We start from the raw sequence: 7,790 nt of genomic DNA, 5'->3' as shown, positions 1-7,790 counted from the left end.
ACCATTTTCTGTGGTTTTCTGCGTCATTTAATTCATTTGTTCATTCGGCTATAGCTGGAGTATTGTGTGCAGTTCTGCAATTCACATTACAGCAGGGATGTGATAGCACTGGAAACGATGCAGAAGAGATTTACCTGGATATGGCCTGGGCTGAAGACTTTCAGTTACGAAGAGAGATTGGACAGACTGGGTTGGTTTTCCTTTGAGCAGAGGAGATTTACAGGAGGCAAGATTGAGACGTACAAAACAATGCGGGATATTGATAGGGTAGACTGAAAGAAACGTTTCGTCTTGTTGGCGAGATCGATCAAAAGAGGGGAATAGATTTACCGTAAGATGTGGGAAGGTTTGAGTAGATGGGCGAAAAATGTTCTTCAGCCAGTGGGTGTTTGAAATCTGGAAGCCAGTGCCTATAAGTGTTCTAGAGGCAGACATCGGATTAACTGTAAGAAGCATTCAGACGTAAATTTGTGATGCTAAGCCATACAAGGCGATGTGCCAAGCGATGGAAAATAGAATTCGGAGAGCAAAGCAATTTTATTTGCCTAGTGCACGCATAGGGGCTGCGAGGGCAGGCGCGGCATCGCGCCGTCCTTGATAGTATAGTGGTTGGTATCCCCGCCTGTCACGCAGGAGGCCAGCGTTCCATTCCCTGCTGGGGAGGCTTTGCACCTTTTTTTTATTCAACCTTGGTTGATGCTTGTGTGGAGTTTGTGCCTTCTTCCCTGGTCACCGTTGATCTTCCTTCTCACAGGCGAAACATCTGCTGGTTTGGTGAATTGGCCGTGGGAAATTGCCCGTCTTGTAAGTGATGTGCAGACCAGATAGTTCAGCCGTGGGAAATGCAGGTTTACGGAATGCTCTTCTCGGGTCTGAGGATGTTGTCACTGAATCCGCAACGTTAACTCTGATGTTTTCTTCTCAGATGCTGCCGGACCTGCTGAGTTTTTCCAGCAACTTTGTTTTTCTTCGAGAGTCGATGCCGCCTCACTGGGCCGAATGGCCTCTGTCTCTACGGACGGGTTTCTATGATTTCTGACTCGATGCATTGTAGTCTCATTTCGGATTTTGAAATTGTCTGCACCAAAATGTGCGGCTCATTAACATCGGTTCAGAAGAGAAGTGGTCTCAATACGACTTCTTGGAAAAAACCCTGTGCACTCTTCTCAAGTCTGGAAAACAATTCCTCACAGACAATTTTACATTCACGCTGTCACGGAGATTCTCATTCCGTGACTTGACCCACACTACACCAACTGTCGTCATCATTTATATGTTAAAGAACACAGCTACTTACTTACATCTCTCAAAGAAGAGTGAAATTAGCGTCAGTGCATCTCACTAATCGGATACAAAATCGTAGCAAGAAACAAAGGGTTCTCGCTGATGGGTGTTTTTGTCACTGATGATCCGTTTGTTGTGTTGCTTCACAAGTCTCGGTGCGAGGTCGCTTTGTATAGACTTTGGAGCAGGAAGAGGCCAGTCCGTCCTTCCAGCCTGCTCCACTATTCAATACGATCATAGGGTTCACCCAACTCAGTACCCTGTTTCACTTTTCACCGCAGATCCTTTTGTCCCTAGAACCGGAATAACCAGGACTAACTCCTTCTTATAAAACTAATCGATGTTTTAGCTTCAACCGTTTCGTGTAACACAAAATTCTTCAGGCTAATTGCTCTCTCGTGGTGATATGCCCCTCACCTCAGACCTAAATGGATTGCAGCTTATCCTCAAACTGTGATCTCTGGTTATGGACTCTCCAGTGATCGGGAACACATATCGAAATTCTCTGCGCTATACAATCTCATTCGCACTGCAAGAAAGGAAATTGCTGTTTTCGGCTCTCGCAACTGAATCGGTTTACCCAATATCTTGCTCAGCTCCCTGTTTCCAGTAAACACTTCAATCAGGAACAAATCTATCAAATGCTTTGCATTGCGATAAGGACTGACACTGCAAACTTGCAGAAGTCACGCCTTTGCCCTCTCACGATCTCCCCAGGAGCTGATACAAGTGGGATGGACGGATTTGTTTTCTCCTCCACTCACTCATTTGGCGACAACTTTCTAACTGCTCAATGAGATAAATCTAATTCTTTTCGATCATTGGAACCCCTTGTATGAATATGCACGCAGCAAATGGAATACTACGAAACAGATAAACAGCCCTTCCTGGAATTTAGCACGGCGCTGTGTCAGCGATATGGGATAGATCATCGAGCTAAATCATCATCCGCCGGTTTGGTGAGTTGGCTGTGGGAAATTGCCCCTCTTGTGCAGTGATGTGCAGACCAGATTGTTCAGCCGTGGGAAATGCAGATATTCAGAAAGCTCTTCGCGGTTCTGAGGATGGGTCACCGGAACCGCAACGTTAATTCTGATGTTTTCTTCACAGTTGCTGCCGGACCTGTTCAGCTTTTCCAGAAACTGTGTTTTCCTTTGAGAGTCGGTGATGCCTCAGTGGGCCGAATGGCCTCTGTCGATACAGTCGGGTTTCAATGATCTCTGACTCTATGCATTGTAGTCTTATTTTGGATTATGAAATTGACTGCACCAAAATGTACGGCTCATTAAAATCGGTTCATGATCTAAACGATACAAAATGTCATTATCAATTCTGTGTTAAGGAAGATGAATATTTACTTACATCTCTGTTTCACTTCTTGAACACAAAGCAATCGCATGCTGTTAGCATCTCTTTGACATCTCTGATCGCCTTTTACGTTCTATCAATCTAACGAATGTAATGCGCCTGGGAGAAAGTTTATTCGTTTATGCTTGGATAAAGAAAACATGAAATGCACGGCATTTCTGGAATTTAGACTTTCGCTCTGGTGAATGGTTTCGCCTTCTGCTCGAAACAGAACAACTTTCGCGTTAACGCGTAGCGTGAAAAACACCGGACTACCGGGAAAACGCACCAAGCTGCGCAGGTCGCGCACCAGATCATACCGTGCAGCATACTTCGACTGACCGCGCCGGTTTTGCAGAGTAAGTGGCTCAAAGATAACCCTCTGTCTGAAGAACTGAGCTGGCGTTCGAATTCGAGAACGACAAATCACAGCGGGAGGCTGTTCGAACCTCGGTGCAGCTACGAGCTGCCTTTCTCCTTAGCCTGACGTTTTTCTGCGAAGCTTTCCAATCCTGGACATGAACAAATCTCAGGTGGCAGCCAGCTGATTTGGAAACCGGCGTGGGAAACGAGGAAAAGCAACTCGGTAAAATTTACGCATTTCCACGGTGCTTGTTTGGAGATGCACAAAAGGCAGTTTCTGAACACATTGATAGAACGGAAAAGGCGATCAGAGATGTCAAAGAGACGCTAACAGCATGCGATTGCTTTGTGTTCAAGAAGTGAAAAGCTCTCGCGCCTGAGTCACCATCACTTCACATCCTGCTCACTGATTAAGATACAAGTTGTTTCACTTGAGCTTCATGTGGCTCGCTTTCCTATCTCTCCTTGTTTAAATTGTCTTGCTCCTCTTTGAGCTAAAGACAAAAAGAATGGATACAATATCAGTTGGTAGCCTGTCTTGCCGTTTCCTCGGTTTCAATACCAGCGTGTCTTTGACTTGAGAGCACACGTTAATGTCAGTGCTTGCGCGAGAGCACGAGTCATGAGGTTCGTCTGAGACTGTAAATCCCTTCACTCCTGCTGTTGACTGAATGAGCCGCTATTGTGTCCGCTGCTAAGAAATGCAAACACGTTTCTCTACTCCAAAACGTGACTGAGGGCTTCTGGTTTCGATTCACGCACTTTGAGACACGGCAGAGTCTGACGGAACTGGAACGTTCAGAGACTGCTTTGAGATGCATTTGACCGAGAGGAATGCGCGGTGCACTGCGACACCGGCAAATCAAGCTTTTCCTCGACTTTGAGCTGGAACACTTTCGCACGTTAAGCAAAGGTGGTACTACTCCGCCACAGAAAGAATTGGGGCACGCTAAATGCACTCTTAAAAGGGATGACCATCTCTGCACATTCATGACCAGGAAGAAGAGAAATTTAACAAAGATTCATACCGCAACGAAATAGAATGATCCTCCTTGCCACAACAAAAGCAGATATGGGCGACTTCATCCAAAGAAAGGTTGGCTGACGAGAACAACAAACGAGAAAGCTCACTCCACGTCCATCCCGAAACCTGTCGCTGTAAAAGCGCAGCGGCACTGTTTCTGCCCGGTTTCGAACCGGGGACCTTTCGCGTGTGAGGCGAACGTGATAACCGCTACACTACAGAAACACGCGCGCTGCTGCGCCCACCGCGCCGACCTTCCTCCAGCATTGAAATTCGCAGCCGTTCAACTCTTCACCTCTCTGTTTCAAGTCGATCGATGTCGTCCAGCGTTATTGGCATTATTGAAAAATAAAAGAGATCACGTAAACCTGCCCAGAAAATATTCACGTGCACCTTGCCAGGGTTGCAGGTTTCGGACTGTACGGCGAGGCTGAATAGGCTGGGGTAGTTTTCCCTGGAGCGTCGGAGGCTGAGGGACGACCTGGCAGAAGTTGAGAAAATCATCAGGGATATGGACACGGTGAGTAGTCAAGGTCTTTATCACACGGTGGGCGAGTCCAAAACTGGAGGGCGTATAATTAAAGTGAGGGGCAGAAATTTAAAAGCGATCTGAGGGCCATTTTTTTCCGTGCAGAAGGTGGTGCAAGTATGCATTGAACTGCCAGACGAAGTGGTGGAGCCTGGTAAAATTACAACATTTCCAAGGCATCTGGATGCGTGTATGAATCGGAAGGGTTTACAGGGATATGGGCCAAATGCTGGCAAATGGGGCTGCATTGATTTCGGATATCTGGTCGACAGTGATGAAGTGGACGAAAGTTTTCCTGTCCACTCTCTACATTTCTACGACGGAATTGACAACCACTGGCACAACGGAAACTATGAGCGGATGTCTGTGCTCTCCCATATCGTACATTGACTTGTAACAAAACGTTCCACTCTGTTGCTTTCAACTTAAACGCAGCTCATCCCTCCTCGGCCTCTGCGTAACGGCCAGCCAACGCATCTGGCTGTCAGCCAAAGTATTGCGACTCAAACCCATGGCTCCTCGAAGCTTGGAATTTGTGTGTGGCGCCTTGGACCGCTCGACCACGCTACCACAAGCGGCGAGCTCTCACGTACGAATTTTTCTGATATTGCTGCTGCAACATATCAAAAGCGCCGGCACAGGGTAATGCTTGGAGGAACCTTCTCCTTATCCATTTTCTTACCTGTAGGTTGAAATGTTTGTCTGTGGCTTGTTGCAGTGTTCCAACGCAAGCTAGAAGAGCAGCACCTCATTTTCCACTTGGGGACCCTATAGCCCGCAATATTGAATTCAATAATCTCAGGGCCTAAACGCTCCAAGTCCCAGCCTCTACCCTGCACACCAGGCCTTGTTACCACATAGTCTGCCATTACACATCCCCTGTTGTTAGTCATTAATAGTCCCCATTAACATGTATTCACCCTCCCAGTCCAATCGTTATTAACTCTTTGTCTGTCCAACTGCTCTTCTCTCTGTTTAGGCTCTATCCTATCGTTTACTCCCTACCCCATCACCCCCGACCCCCACTTTTTTTTCTGCATGTAAACTGACGTTTTCCCAGCCACCATCAGTTCTGAGGCAGGGTCACCGGACCCGAAACGTTAACTCTGTTTTATCCTTCACATATGCTGCCAGTCCTGCTGAGCTTTTCCAGCAACTTTGTTTTCGTCCTGATTTACAGAATCCGCAGCTCTTTCGATTTTTATCATTCAGTTCTGGATATGATCAGCAGTAACCTGTCACACAAATCTTACACCATACTGAAAAATACCCAGCAACCATTATTATATATTCCCTGTTGGTTTCAGAATTCAGTGAGATTTCTTGTCATATCCGTCATCAATTTGAAACCAGACTCGTAGAAAGGCAACGAAATGTTTCCAAACATTGCATATAGATTTTAGCTCAAACCTGTTACGTATCTTCTTTCAGCACATTTGCTGTTTGGATAAGTTTATCATCGTTGTCCTTTCTTTGCAGTTTGAACATGTGTTAAAATATGCACCATTCCAAAGGTTAACAACGTGCACAAGACTGGAGAGAGTGGAAGGGGATAAGAGGCACTGGGGACATTTGTGCAACTAATATATTGGGAAAACAGGAAGATCAGCACCCTCTGTCATTTATACTGCCATCTGCAAGTTTATCACTTTCCACTCATTGCTTTCCAGGCAAAGATTGGACTTACTATCAGTCTGTATTTACACCAAGCAGCTACTTTATCTGGTAACTGGACAGGCAGTGGAAACTCGATTTCAACTCGGGGCAGAAGCAGTCAGCGAATCAGAAAGTGGACAGAATGTCATCAAGTACGTCAATGAGAAAAACAAATAATTAGTACAGATAAGCTTGATGCACTGAATAAGACCATACGGTACAGGACCCAAAATAAATCATACAACCCATCATATTCACGCCCCCATTCCACGCGATCATAGATAATCTGATATTCCTCAGACTCCACTTCCATGCCTTATCCACTTAATCCTTGATTGCCTTAACAATTAAAAATGTCTATTTGAGCCCTGATTTTACTTATCGACTCAACCTGACAGCCCTCTGTAGTAAAGTATTCCACAGACTCATTGCTTCTGAGAGAAGAATTCTCCTCATCTCTGTCCTAAGTAGGTGACTCCTTATACTGAGATCATGCCCTCTGGTCCTAAACTCTTCCACAAAGAGGAAATATCCTCTCCACATTTACTCTATCAAGCCCCCTAAGAATATTAGCAGTTTCAGTGTGGCCTTCTCTCATTCTTTCAATGTCAAATGAGTACAGGCCCAATATACTCAATCACTCCTCATTCAAAAATCCCTCTATGCACCAGACAACACGGCAAACCTTCCATGCACTGACTCAATGCCAACATATCTTTCCTGAGATGTAAGTTCCAATACTGCTCACTGAATTGCAGCTGTGCCTTGTATAACTATAATAAACGCTTTCTATATTTATTGTCTATTCTGTTTGAAATATAGGCTATATTGAATTTGAATTCTGCCACCTGACAAAGGAGCAACTTTACGAAAGCTTGTGATTTCAAATAAACCTGTTGGACTATTGACTTCTGACTCATTATTTAGCTACCCACTTATTTTCGCGTCATTCACACAGTTGACATTCACTTCTAGTTCATTGGTTGTGTCTGGAGGGGCAAGTGACTGAAGTGAAATGATGTTGAAACTCTTGTTATTCGGCCAACCTGCAAGAATTTAGAACTATGTTCTTGATGCTCTAGTGTCTTCACTTCAACTGGAGTACCGTCCATGGTCAGGGAATAATGACTGACTTGCTTTGTGCATATATTCTAAAAGAAGGTGACTTACAAAGTGTCTGAAAACTAAATGGTCACAGTGCTTCTGGCAGAATCAGTGGAGTGAGAGTTCAACTTTCACATCAAAGCTAGAGATCCCGGTCAGACAATAGATCAAGGAATAACACGGAAGAGAGGCTTTGGAGTGAAAGAGGATGAAAAGCGAGGGACATGAAATGTTGGAAAACAACACATGGGGACTGTATAAAGAGCTGGAGCTCGAAGGCTCATTGTGGGTGCTCATTGATCAGATTCTTCTGCCTGCCGTTTGAATGGACCAACACAGCAGTCCTGTTTTAACAACTACAACTCGCTTCAATTCGAAACGTTCATGAACGTTGCTGTCCCAAAATGATTCAATCATTCGCTAAATGAGAGACACTTTTGGTTTCTGGGTTATCGTCACTCATCAGACCTTTGTCGCTCTCAG

The 7,790-nt window shown here is 45.1% G+C and overlaps 1 non-coding gene across 1 annotated transcript; it reads right to left on the bottom strand.

The window, feature by feature from the left end:
* Window positions 1-4,170: 4,170 nt before the first annotated feature.
* trnav-cac lies at window positions 4,171-4,243 on the bottom strand. The gene has a single exon. It is a non-coding gene; the product is annotated as a tRNA-Val (tRNA).
* Between the last annotated feature and the right edge of the window lie 3,547 nt (window positions 4,244-7,790).

The sequence above is a fragment of the Rhincodon typus genome, chromosome 8, assembly GCF_021869965.1.
Source record: "Rhincodon typus isolate 14 chromosome 8, sRhiTyp1.1, whole genome shotgun sequence".
In the NCBI taxonomy this organism is placed as follows: domain Eukaryota; kingdom Metazoa; phylum Chordata; class Chondrichthyes; order Orectolobiformes; family Rhincodontidae; genus Rhincodon; species Rhincodon typus.
Note: the sequence above shows the minus strand (reverse complement) of the source record. Positions and strands in the feature narration are given on the sequence as shown.